The 14,475-nt window shown below is 40.7% G+C and overlaps 1 protein-coding gene across 2 annotated transcripts in view; it reads right to left on the bottom strand.

Annotated features, from left to right (window-relative positions):
• The window catches only part of LOC108700920 (breast cancer anti-estrogen resistance protein 3 homolog), a 248,726-nt gene that overhangs the window by 28,467 nt on the left and 205,784 nt on the right, over nt 1-14,475 (bottom strand). For both annotated transcript variants that reach the window (XM_041577573.1, XM_018234963.2), the window contains 2 exons: nt 765-846; nt 464-559 (listed from right to left, as the gene is read on the bottom strand). The gene's annotated coding sequence lies outside the window, so the exon portion shown is untranslated. The remainder of the gene's footprint in view (nt 1-463; nt 560-764; nt 847-14,475) is intronic.

Raw genomic sequence — 14,475 nt, 5'->3', positions numbered from 1 at the left:
GAATCGGGCCCCAATGATATAAAATCTGAAATGAATGCATGGTCACACTTCTGATTTACCCATTATACCAAAACCAGTCCGTTATGTGCCCAAATCCCACCTACTCCACACATCCCACTTCTCAGCAAAAAGGACGAGCGACTAACTGATGGTGCTCTGCATCAACCATTTAAAATGATGTAAAATAAGACAAATAAAAAATAAAAAGACCATCTGCAATTTCAGAAGGAATAGCCAGGGGCATAACTAGAGAGGAAGCAGACCCTGCGGCTGCAGGGGGGCCCAGGAGGTATAGGAGGCCCATAAGGCCCAAATTGGTAAAACAGGACAATCCCTTGATATTTTGAGAACCCTAAAATTAATTTGTTGTGGGGCCCAATAACATCTAGTTACTCTACTGGGAATAGCCATGTCTCCATGGTACAGAGTCCATGAACCAATAGGATCAGAGTATGGCCCTGACCTGGATGTGCTTCTCAAGTGGGTTGACAGGATGAATGCGCTCGGGGGTTCTCAAGCATGGCCACTCCTTCTTCTGTTCTTTTTCGTTTTTCAGCAACTGTAATGAGATAAACCACAGGAGAAGGGGTTGTTAAGGTTTATACGTCTACTTTATATAACTAGGGAGTGCAGTGGAACAGTTATGGTTAGGTCCTCTGTATTTTCATTTTATGGGGTTCTGCTGGGACTTTTATAATTGTTACAAGGACACAGAGTTTTTGCTTTGCTTCCCCTTTAACACTTTGCTTTCCTATTTGCTTTACCTCATCAGGAGGGGTCGTTAGAAACCCTCAGTTATCCGGCCATCACTTAGCAGTCGCTGTCTCTCCCTCAATGTGAGCTCTCCTTAAAATAAAGAGGGACAAGACATGTATTAGGATTCCACTGTATCCATAGTAACGGCAACTGGTGATGTTTTGCATGCGGATGCCAATGGCAACATGAACACACAGCAAGGCTTCCATTAATTCTATCAGTGATTACATTATAAACAATGGCTAATGAGTAATGATAGGTAACAAAACCAAAGCATTTAAGGTAATTATGACAGCAACATAATTGGTTGTTAGAGTTTTGTGCGGTTATAATTCCAAGCGCCCCATCTCCTGTGTTTTATTCAGCGTGGACAGGAGCAACAGGGGGTCTCAGGTGCCTGGAACCTCCCACAGCAACAAACAACCAAAAAATTAAGTGGAATTAGGGCTCTTACAGACGAGCGTTTAAAGCTGCGCTCCCCTGCGTTCCGTTTTTATGCGTTCAGCCACAGGGGAGCGCAGGAGTAGATGCATCCGTTTTTTTTCAATGGGGCTGTACTCACACAGGCGCATGTAGTCGCCGAACGCAGGTTCAGACGCAACATGCTGCATTTTTCCTGCATTCGGCGCCTACATGCGCCTGTGTGAGTACAGCCCCATTGAAAATACTGAATGCGTCTACTCCTGCGCTCCCCTGCGGCTGAACGCATAAAAACGGAACGCAGGGGAGTGCAGCTTCAAACGCTCGTCTGTAAGAGCCCTTAGCTCTTTCATTTCATTTGCTGTACTCAATAGACCGGGTCTGTTGCATTGTGAGAATGTGTATTGGACCGTTTACCATTTCCCTTAGGTTATAGCCCTTCAGAAACATTACATATATAATCCTGATGGATCTCTGTGGATTCCCAGCATCCTATGTAATAAAGGGGAATAAACCCCTACCAGTGCACCAAATACGGACAGTTTCACCAACAAAGTAGTACATCAATTGGGGGGGACTCAAGAGATGCAAAAGCTTTATTTGAGGGTTGAGTGGAGGGTGAGGCTTGGGTAATGTGGGTGAGTTTGAGTAGGTACAGGTATGAGACTTGTTATTCAGAACGCTCGGGAACGGATCTTTCTGTAATTTGGATCTTCATACCTTAACTCTGCTAGAAAATCACGTAAACATTAAATAAACCCAATAGGATTGTTTCCCACCAATATTGATCCATATAGTCACCATTAAGTACAAGGCACAGGTATGGGACCTGTTATCCAGAACGCTCGGGACCTGGGGTTCTCTGGATAACGGATATTTCTGTAATTTGGATTTCATACCTTAAGTCTGCTAGAAAATCATGTAAACATGAAATAAACCCAATAGGCTGGTCTTGCTTCCAATAAGGATTAATTATATCTTAATTAGGATTGAGTACAAGGTGCTGTTTTATTATTACAGAGAAAAAGGAAGTTATTTGTTTATAATGGAGTCTATGAGACACACCTACAGAGTAGAGTGCAGTTGGAGAGTGTGCAGGAGGTACAGGTTAACCCTACATCTGCCACATCCTTCCATGATTTCAGTAGAATTTTGTTTTGTTTTTTGCCTTGTCTGGGTCCCCCCTCTGCTGCAAGTAAAATCTTATTTCTAACTACAAGTCTCAGCATTCCAAGCAGAGTATATTTCTTGGTGGAGTCTCTGTGAATCACAGGGCACAGTCTGTAGAGACAGAGGAATAGAAATTGACTTCTAACCGATACAATTAGCTTCTTTGTTACCCCCCCAGCAACAATGTGATGGAGACATGATCACACTCTTACTCAGGGCCCAAAAATGCTGCACCAATATAGGTCATGTATTGCCTCTAACATGCTGCAGCCGAGCTGCTGGGGGACTGAGCCAAATATCCATATTTCTGATGCCTTCAGATTCCCCTAAGGAGGTTTAGCAACCAAATCAACAACTAAATCTTCTCTTTCTTTATTGGTTAATGGGACTTTAGGTTCCCCATCCACCCTCCCCATACACACACCTGAGCTGCACGTATTCTCTTATTGCCTTTTATTAAGGTTATTATTAAGTTTCCTGTTATAGTTGTACAGTATGAGGGTATTGTGTGCCCAGAACATTCCTTCTCTGTATATTTGTATTTATACATATGGGAAGGAGGTGCCATATTGTTTCCCTTAGACAGTACAGTATGAGGGTATAGCTTATTGTGTGCCCAGAACATTCCTTCTCTGTATATTTGTATTTATACATATGGGAAGGAGATGCCATATTGATTCCCTTAGACAGTACAGTATGAGGGTATAGCTTATTGTGTGCCCAGAACATTCCTTCTCTGTATATTTGTATTTATACATATGGGAAGGAGGTGCCATATTGTTTCCCTTAGACAGTACAGTATGAGGGTATAGCTTATTGTGTGCCCAGAACATTCCTTCTCTGTATATTTGTATTTATACATATGGGAAGGAGATGCCATATTGATTCCCTTAGACAGTACAGTATGAGGGTATAGCTTAGTGTGCCCAGAACATTCCTTCTCTGTATATTTGTATTTATACATATGGGAAGGAGGTGCCATATTGTTTCCCTTAGACAGTACAGTATGAGGGTATAGCTTATTGTGTGCCCAGAACATTCCTTCTCTGTATATTTGTATTTATACATATGGGAAGGAGGTGCCATATTGTTTCCCTTAGACAGTACAGTATGAGGGTATAGCTTATTGTGTGCCCAGAACATTCCTTCTCTGTATATTTGTATTTATACATATGGGAAGGAGGTGCCATATTGTTTCCCTTAGACAGTACAGTATGAGGGTATAGCTTAAGCTGGCCATAGACGCAAAGATCTCATTGTACGAATCGAAGATTCATATGATTTTCGGACCGTGTGTGGAGAGTCCCGACTTTTTTCGTCCGGCGGAGATCGGTTGTTTGATCAATCGGACAGGTTAGAAAATTTCTGTCGGCTGCAGGTAATATCTCTGCGTGTATTGCCGATCACACGATTTTCAGTGGGAGACTGTCACTAGCTTTGTCTATCATACGATTGCTGTCAGGGGCAGAACATCGGCTGATCTGTTCTTTATTTGGTCGGAATGGTTAGTGGAGGGTCGGGAGATGGAAAAGTCCGATCGTACATTGATTCGTACGATCGGATCTTTGCGTCTGTGGCCAGCTTTATTGTGTGCCCTGAACATTCCTTCTCTGTATATGGTATTTGTATTTATACATATGGGAAGGAGGTGCCTAATAGTACAGTATGAAGTTATATTTTTAAGTATTTTTTAAATCCGAAAGTTGCAATTTGACGCTATATCTCCCTGATAAAGGCAAATGTCATACAATTAATGAGACTCCATACAATGGGCACGTGTAGCTCAGTTGCTAAAAAAAAACTCTCAAGTTCACCTGGTTCCCCTATTCTTTTAGCTGAGACCTGGACCCAGTCTAATGTGGATTCTGGAATCTTTGTCCCAACCGCATGTTAGCTCCAATTCACTGTAATAGTGCGGCAGACGGATCCCTGGGTACTCAGCAATAACAATTGCAATTACTGCTCAGCATCGGAGAGATAGGGTAAAACCATCCCAAAATACTCAGGAAGGTCTCCTATTCATCCAGGTGCTGTAACCTATTGGAGTTCTAATTACCAATTAGGACAGCAATTAAATCAGCGGAGCCTCTAATCAGGATGGGAAAAGGTTATTCATTCTCCTGTTTAATTGACTCCTGCTGTTTCCTCGGTGATATTAATCTGCCGCTGCTTTTCTAATATTTCTTAAATGTTCAGATGAGAAAAAAAAGGAACATTTTTAAATAGAAAATCAGCTGAGATCTCATCAGACTAAAGAACTGCACATTCTCAAGGACAGCGGGGAAAACTTAGGCACAACTTTCCTAGTACAGGTATGGGACCTGTTATCCAGAATCAGCAGGGGTTTTCCAAATAAGAGATCTTTTTGTAATTTAGATCTTCTCTACTAGAAAATCATGAAAACATTAAATAAACCCAATAGGCTGGTTTTGCTTCCAATAAGGATTAATTATATCTGAGTTGGGATCAAGTACAAGATACTGTTTTATTATTACAGAGATAAAGGAAATTATTTTTAAAAATCTGGATTATTTGGATAAAATGGAGTCTATGGGAGACAGCCTTCCTGTAAATGGGAGCTTTCTGGATAATGGATCTCACACCTATACTCTCTGTTCTGCCCCTTTTTCAACTGGTTCCTGTACTGGGTAAATAGAGGCAAAATAAAGGTTAGATCATAAAAAACTACACACAACTTGGGTGAGCTTCAGCCTATGAGTTATTCCATGACAATAAGGAGTATAATCCTTCCCAGGATTCCAATGTTAAAGTCTCAGTGCATGCTGGGAGTTGTAGTCAGAATCAGGTGACACTGGGGAGAGAAACTTACTTATATGGAAAATAACCGGAAAGTATTTGTGCCAAGCAATGCATCACATACGGCGATGAACACTTAAAGGGGACCCCCCCATTAAAAAATAATGAAAGATAATGCCTTTCTAAACAGCTTTCCCATATACACCGAACGCAGGTTGAGACGCAACATGCTGCATTTTTCCTGCGCCTACATGCGCCTGAGTGAGTACAGCCCCATTTGAAAAAATTAAATGCGTCTATTCCTGCGCTCCCCTGCGGCTGAACGCCGAAAAACGGAACGCAGGGGAGCGCAGGTAAAAACGCTCGTGAGTAAGAGCCCTAATAGGTCTTCATTCATCATTTTTAAAGCTTGTTAGCCTTTTTCTTCTGACTCTTTCCAGAGTTCAAATGGGGGTCACTGACCCCATCTAAAAAAAATTCTCTTTAAGGGCAGGACTCGATGATGCGTTTTGACCCGACACGTCGAAATGCAACTAAACGCATGCGACGTGTCGGGTGGTTTACTGAAAACGGAAGTGAAGGTGAAATCGCTTGTTACAACTACATTGATTTCTCCTTCACTTCCGTTTTCAGTAAACCATCCGACAAGTAGCATGCGTTTAGTCGTATTTCGAAGTGTCGGGTCAAAACGCATCATCGAGTCCTGCCCTAAGGCTAAGCATTTATTGTTGTTATGGATACAACTTTCTGTTAAGGCCCTCACCTATTCATATTCCAGTTTCTTACTTAAAACTTCCCCTTTAAGTTAACTTTTAGTTTGGTATAGAAAGACTAATTCTAATCAACTTTTCAATTGGTCTTTGTTTATAGTTTTTGAATGATTTGCCTTATTCTTCTGACTCTTTTCCAGCTTTCGGGCTCTTACAGACGAGCATTTGAAGCTGCGCTCCCCTGCGTTCCGTTTTTATGCGTTCAGACGCAGAGGAGCGCAGGAGTAGACGCATTCAGTTTGTTTCAATGGGGCTGTACTCACAGAGGCGCATGTAGGCGCCGAACACTGTTTGAGACGCAACATGCTGCATTTTTCCTGCGTTCGGCGTCTACATGCGCCTGTGTGAGTACAGCCCCATTGAAAAAAACTGAATGCGTCTACTCCTGCGCTCCCCTGCGGGTGAACGCATAAAAATGAAACGCAGGGGAGCGCAGCTTCAACCGCTCGTCTGTAAGAGCCCTTCAAATGGGGGTTCACCGACCCCATCTAAAAAACTAATTCTCTGTAAGGCTACAAATGTATTGTTATTGCTACTTTTTATTATTCATCTTTCTAGTCAGGCCTCTCCTATTCATACTCCAGTCTCTTATTCAAATCAATGTATGGTTGCTAGGGATATTTGGACTGTAGCAACCAGATTGCTGAAATTGCATACTGGAGAGCTGCTATTTTGCCTGCAGTAGGGACCTCAGAGTCCAGAAATCTTGCTTTAGCATTTGAAAAGGAATCACATTTGTGATATTTTTCCTGGACGTTCCTGTAAAAACCTTGTCTATCAAACATATTACATAAAGTGGCTCCATCTGTAGATCAGATGCATAAAACAAATGATTAACGGGGTGGTTCACCTTTAAGTTAACTTTTATTATGTCATAGAATGGCCAATTCTAAGCCACTTTTCAATTGGTTTTCATTTTTTCTTTTTTAAAGTTTTTCAATTATTTGCCTTCTTGTTTTGAGTTTTTCCACCTTTCACATGGGGGTCACTGACCCCATCTAAAAAACAAATGCTCTGTAAGGCTACAAATGTATGGTTATTGCTACTTTTTACTACTCATCTTTCTATTCAGACCCTCTCCTATTGATATTCCAGTCTGTTATTCAAATCAATGCATGGTTGCTGGTGAAATATGGACCCTAGTAACCAGATTGCTGAAACTGCAAACTGGAGAGCTGCTGAATAAAAAGCTAAATAATTCAAGATCCAGAAATAATAAAAAATAAAAACCAATTGCAAATTGTCTCAGAATATCACTCTCTACATCATACTAAACGTTAACTTACAGGTCAACGACCCCTTTAAATGAGTGCATAGTTGCTAGGGTAATTTACACCTTGGCAGCCAGATTACTGAAATTACAGTCTGGAGAGCCGCTGAATAAAAATGCTAAATAACTCAAAAGCCAACAAAATAAAAAATGAAAACCATTTGCAAAGTGTCTCAGAATATCACTCTCTATTTTATACTAAAAGTTAACTTAAAGTTGAACAACCCCTTTAGTTAAAATGAAATACAGATACATTAGTAGACATCAGGCTGCAGGGCTGAGGAAGAGTCTCCCAGGCAGAGACTGATTACACTGATGGGTGGGAGAGACAGCTGATATAAGTGCCGTTGTGCTACCCGATAATGATGAATAGCCTCAGATGCATTTCAAGCAGAATAAACCCAAATCCCTTTAGTTATTGTTTAATCCCAGTCCTAGTTGCCTGGTGATACATGTGCCCCATAGTAACTGGATATGTAATTAAATTATCTGTAAATCAGAGTTTTTCAACTGGCTGAGATGAATTCCCTGAGAAAGACTGCTTAGTGTTCCTTGTCTCCTCGAGTCTGTCTTTTGTAAATACAATTTTTATTTTTTGGATTTAATCCTGGTGCTGGCTAAAGTTGGATACGGCGGGTCAGGCCCAATTACCAAACCACAGTCATTCCAACACCCTTTAAGATTTCTTTGTGTGTAGGACAGGCTGCATCACAGAGTTATAGCATTTCTCTGTACAGGCTGTTCCTGCTGAATTGTGCTTAGTACAGGGGAATACCTATGCTGCCATAGTTGTATGGTATCTCTCTGTACAGACTATGAGCAAACTTAGGGGACTGTTCCTGCTAAATTGTACTTAGTACAGGGGAATACCTATGCTGCCATAGTTTTATGGGATCTCTATGTACAGGCTATGAGCAAACTTAGGGGACTGTTCCTGCTGAATTGTGCTTAGTACAGGGAAATAGCTATGCTGCCATAGTTGTATGGTATCTCTCTGTACAGACTATGAGCAAACTTAGGGGGCTGTTCCTGCTGAATTATGCTTAGTACAGGGGAATACCTATGCTGCCATAGTTTTATGGGATCTCTATGTACAGGCTATGAGCAAACTTAGGGGACTGTTCCTGCTGAACTGTGCTTAGTACTGGGGAATACTTATGCTGCCATAGTTTTATGGGATCTCTCTGTACAGACTATGAGCAAACGTATTCTGAGACTTTGCAATTGGTTTTAATTTTTTATAATTTGTGGTGTTTGAGTTATTTAGCTTTTTATTCAGCAACTCTCCAGTCTGCGGCTTCAGCAATCTGGTTGCTAGGTTCTGAATTACCCTAGCAACCCTGCAATGATTTCAATAAGAGAATGGAATCTGAAATAGGAGAGGGACTAAATAAAAAGACATGTAGTCAAAAGTAGCAATAACAATACATTTGTAACCTTACAGAGCATTTGTTTTTTTAGTTGGGTCAGTGACCCCCATTTGAAAGCTGCAAAAGGGCAGCAGAAGAAGGCAAATAATTAAAAAAATAAATACAAATTGAAACGTTGCTTAGAATTGCATACCTCCCAACGGTCCCGTTTTTCGGTGGACAGCCTGAATTTTGACAGCTCAACCAGAAGTCCCGGATTTGTTACTGTAATGTCCAGACTTTCTCTTTGATCTCCTGAACTGTACAGCCAGAAAAAGACACAAACTTTTGGCAGAGAGCCCAGAACAGCCACCAGGTGCTTTTGGATACTTTTGTAACAATTTAAGATGAGCAAATAAGTAACTGTAACAATTTAAGATAAGCAAATAAGTAACTGTAACAATTTAAGATAAGCAAATAAGTAATTGTAACAATTTAAGATAAGCAGGTCTCTTGGGGAAACTGACTTGCAGCTTAAAGGGGATCTATGGTCAAAAATTAAAATTTGGCTTTAGGGAGTTAAAGGAAAACTATACCCCCAAATTGAATACTTAAGCAACAGATAGTTTATATCAAATTGAATAACATATTAAAGAATCTTACCAAACTGGAATATATATTTACATAAATCTTGCCCTTTTACATCTCTTGCCTTGAACCACCATTTCGTGACTCTATCTGTGCTGTCTCAGAGATCACCTGACCAGAAATACTACAACACTAACTGTAGCAGGAAGAAGTGAGGAAGCAAAAGGCAGAACTCTGTCTGTTAATTGGCTCATGTGACCTTACATGTGGTTTGTATGTGTACACAGTGAATCTTACGATCTCAGGGGGCGGCCCTTATTTTTTAAAATGGCAATTTTCTATTTATGATTACCCAATGGCACATACTACTAAAAAAGTATATTATTATGATAATGGTTCATTAACATGAAGCAGGGTTATACGCATGAGCTGCTTTACTCAGTATCTTTTAATAGAGACCTACATTGTTTGGGGGGTATAGTTTTCCTTTAATATAAGCATTTTTCCAATAGGGATTAATTATTTTTTAATAACAGTTTTTGGGCAATCACAGTGCAATCATATCCCCACATACCTTCACGCCCCATGCCCGTCTCCTCTTCTTGGTCCGCCTGCCTCTGCTAGTCCCCGTCCCACCTACCAATGAAAAACGAGTAGGCGGGCGGGGACTAGCAGAGGCAGGTGGACCAAGAAGAGGAGACGGCCACGGGCTGTGATTGCCCAAAAAAAACTGTTAATAAAAAATAATTAATCCTTATTGGAAAAACGCTTATATTAACTCCCCAAAGCCAAATTTAAATTTTTGACCATAGCTCCCCTTTAAAGGGCAATTCAACTTCATTAGAAAAACTGTAAAAACATATAAAAACCACAGAAATGTGTTCAAAAGTTCGTAAACTGGCAAATTGTGTAAACTGAAAATTGGTAATGACGGGATATGGCCACAAAAATGGGTGTGGCAAAACATTTTCCCCCGCTACGCGCACCAAATCTTTTTGTCCCTCTTTTTATTTCTATAAAAATGTTTGGAGTTCTGGAATTGGTCATTCTATAACATACGAAGGTGAACCATCATACAGGTGCACGGTGCAAGTGCAGAGGAATGAATGTGTAGAGCAATTCTTTAGGCGGTTGAGAGCAAACTCATTTTGGTGTTACCTCTACATCACTGAGAAGGAGCATTGTCCCTCTATTATCATTAGCACATATATAACCACTATGGCCCCGTTTTCTCCATGAAAAACACATCTCTTGTGTGTAGGCCCTGACATTATTGAACTCCCACTAGAGTCCTGCGCGGGTCCATTTTTTGGAATCCGTACCTGACCCATACCCGCAACCTGCAATCCGCAACCCGGACCGGCATTCTTACCCGCTTGGACCCGCTACCTGACCCGCAAGTACCTTATCCGCAACCCCGAACCGCTGACCATCAAGAATCAGGAAGTGCTGTCGGAAACTGAAAGTGACATCATTGGAAGTAGGCGTGATCAGAAAAAAAGGAGTAAAACAGGAAGTGCTGTCATTGTAAACCAGAAGTGACATCATTGGAAGTAGGCGTGATCAGAAAAAAGGAGTAAAAATCGATATTGAGAAAACCCGCGGCCCGACCCGCAGAAACGCCGACCCACGTCTATACCCGCACCCGGAACTCCTACCCGCAACCCGCAGAGTACCGCAGGTTTTTGCGGATAACCCCCGGGTACCCAACCCGCTGCAGGACTCTAACTCCCACCATCAGCCAATTCCCCTTCATTATAGACTACCGCTTCATAAATACTTTAGAATCTCCTTATTTATAAAATCTTGAGTATGTTCCACAATTTGGGAATATTGAATGCAAATGATCCGATGTTAAGTTGTAGGAGTCTGCATCCAGTCTAGACGCGATATTGATATGTACAGGAGAGCAAAAATAGAGACCAGCCATAGTGGGCTAAATGCACTTACGGGAAAGCCAACAGTGCTTACTAGAAAACATTCAAATAGCTGAAAATGGAAATAATGATTAGGTTTTAGGCGAGCTAATGTGATTTTGCATGCAAAAAATAAAGAAATATTTAGAGCCACATGTAGATCAGACCAAAAGTTGTTTAAAAAGTAAAAAAAAAAATCTTTATTTAACAATCATCTCAAGCCTTACGTGTTTCATGTCCCTCAGACACTTAGGGGCACATTTACTTAGCTCGAGTGAAGGATTAGAATAAAAAATACTTTGAATTTCGACCATCGAATTGGCTACTTCGACCTTCGACTTCGAATCGAACGATTCAAACTAAAAATCGTGTGACTATTCGACCATTCGATAGTCGAAGTACTGTCTCTTTAAAAAAAAACTTCAACCACCTACTTCGCCACCTAAAACCTAGCACCAATGTTAGCCTATGGGGAAGGTCCCCATAGGCTTTCCTAGCTTTTTTGATCAAAGGAAAATCGTTCGTTCAATGGATTAAAATCCTTCGAATCGTTCGATTCAAAGGATTTAATCGTTCGTTCGAAGGAAATGCGGTAAATCCTTCAACTTCGAGATGCAAAGTCGAAGGATTTTACTTCGACGGTCGAATATCGAGGGTTAATTAACCCTCGATATTTGACCAATAATAAATGTGCCCCTTAATCATAGGCTTAATCAATTACAACACAACATCAGTATTTAAAGGCTCAAATACCAATGAGAAAAAAGGGGAGGGGAAAGACTGACAATTCCAAGGATTTAAAGACATCACGTACCCAAATAAGAAAATAATGACATACAATGACATAAGTACATTTGTTAAACACATCAAACGCCTAAAACGTTATAATATATAATATGATTTTGCGCCTCAGAAAATCCTGCTTGCAGGGTCTGGACACATTTGGGTTCTTAATCCATGCCCTCTGATACCATTATCCATATAGTAACTAACTAGTACAGGTATGGGACCTTTTATCTAGAATGCTGGGGACCTTGGGCTTTCCTAGGTTTGCCACCTTTATGAAAAGGGGGGCGGGGCTGTGATGTCAGACGGCTGGCCGTGACATAGGTGGGAGTGTCTGTGATGCCAGGAGGCGGGGCTATGATGCGGCGATCGATGTGTCAATCAAGGGAATCCCGCCCGGTTTTCCTTATTTGGATAGCCGGGCAGAAAGTTTTGACCCGGGCAGACCTTCAAAATACCGGGCTGTCTGTGTCAAAACCGGACAGGTGGCAACCCTAGGCTTTCCGGATAATGGATCTTTCTGTAATTTCGATCTTCATACCTTAAGTCTACTAGAAAATCCTATAAACATTAAATAAACCCAAGGCTGGGTTTGTTTCCAATAAGTATTAATTCTATCTTAGTTTGGATCATATACAAGGTACTGTTTTATTATTACAGGACATTATTTTTAAAATTTTGGATAAAATGGAGTCTATGGCAGATGGCCTTTCTGGATAACGGGTTTCTGGATAACAGATCCTAAACCTGTACCATTACAACAGCTTGCAGTATATTCTAAAACCTATAATACATTGTATTTACCCAAGGGGAACTGACTCGTGCGATAATGATTGTGACTTATATAAGCAACCAACTGTGGTGCGGCAATGAAACCCCTACTCATTAACCTTCCGCAGCAGAGGAGAAAGGTTTACAGCACACGACTGGGTTCAGCATTAATCATCTTCGTCCTTAATTAATATTAACAATTGAAATGTATTGTTGGTATAAGAACTTTCCCCCGTATTAATGGTGATTAAGCTGATTTATCGGAACAGCGGAACTCCCTGGGTGAGCCAGTGATCACTGAATCAGCAGAGTTGTCATTGTATAGTGCAGTGTTCTACCAGACAATAATCAATGATGACGTGAACAGGGATATGCTTAAAGGAGAAGTAAACCCTACAAATGAATGTGGCTAAAAATGCCTCATTTTATATACTGAACTTATTGCACCAGCCTAAAGTCTCAGCTTGTCAATAGCAGAAATGATCCAGGACTTCAAACTTGTCACAGGGGGTCACCATCTTGGAAAGTGTCTGTGACACTCACATGCTCAGTGGGCTCTGAGCAGCTGTTGAGAAGCTAAGTTTAGGGGTCATCACTGATTATCCAGCAGAAAATGAGCTTCCCCTGTAATATAAGCTGATGCTACAGGGCTGATTATTAAATCTGATGCTAATTGCATTGGTTTCTGTGCTGCCATGTAGTAATTATGTGTATTAATTACTAATCAGTCTTATATTGTGACATTTCTATTCTATGTGTACTGTATATTGTGAGTGGCTCCCTAAGCTCAGTAAGTGACAGCAGCACAGAGCATGTGCAGTGAATCAGCAGAAAAGAAGATGAGGAGCTACTGGGGCATCTTTGGAGACACGGATCTTTACTGCTAAAGGGTTGTGGTTGCCTTAGGCTGGTACAGAAGCCCAAAACATAATGTACAACATTTCTAGCTACTTCTTTAGTTAGGCTTTGGTTCTCCTTTAAATTATCCACCTTCCTTGATCAGTGAGGTAAGTTGCTTTGATCTCATTGTTGGTCCTTTGGCCAAGGATATATCAAACAAATAAAATGGTGCAATAATCTCAGATAGAAGAATGCAAGATACAACGATCCAGGGTACTGCTATAATTGAGGATGCAACTATAACTTTCCAGCGGTGTTCTGATTTAAGGTACAACCAGCATTGATCTGATAGAATAATATCAATCAAAGTTCCTAGGTATAATGATTCACGAGCCTGAGCTCTGGGATATAATTGGTGTGTACTAAAAGGTGCAAAGTTTGCTGTTCTGATCACCCATAGCAAACAATCAGCACACAGAATCTGTTAGAAAGCAAACACCTGACTGGCTGGCCCAAGGTACAGTGATCCATGAGTTAGTATTCCATGATAACATGACTACAGTTAGTGATCCATGAGTTAGTATTCCATGATATCATGACTACAGTTACAGTAGTCCATGACTAAGTATTTCATGAATCCATGACTACAGTTACAGTGATCTATGAGTACACATTCCATTAATCATGGCTACAATTATAGTGATCCCTAAGTAAGTACTCCTTTATATCATGGCTACAGTGATACATGAGCATGTATTCCTTGATATCATGGCTACCGTTGCAGTGATCCATGAGCTAATCTTCCAAGATATCATGACTAGAGTTACAGTGATCTATGAGTTCGCCTTCCATGATATCATGGCTACAGTTACAGTGATCCATGAGTAAATCTTCCAAGATATCACAACTACAGTTACAGTGATCTATAAGTAAGCCTTCCATGATATCATGGTTACAGTGATCCATGAGTAAATCTTCCATGATATCACAACTAGAGTTACAGTGATCAATGAGTAAGCATTCCATGATATCACAACTATAGGTACAGTGATTGATAAGTAAAATTCCATGATATCACAACT

The sequence above is a fragment of the Xenopus laevis genome, chromosome 9_10L, assembly GCF_017654675.1.
Source record: "Xenopus laevis strain J_2021 chromosome 9_10L, Xenopus_laevis_v10.1, whole genome shotgun sequence".
Lineage (NCBI taxonomy): Eukaryota > Metazoa > Chordata > Amphibia > Anura > Pipidae > Xenopus > Xenopus laevis.
Note: the sequence above shows the minus strand (reverse complement) of the source record. Positions and strands in the feature narration are given on the sequence as shown.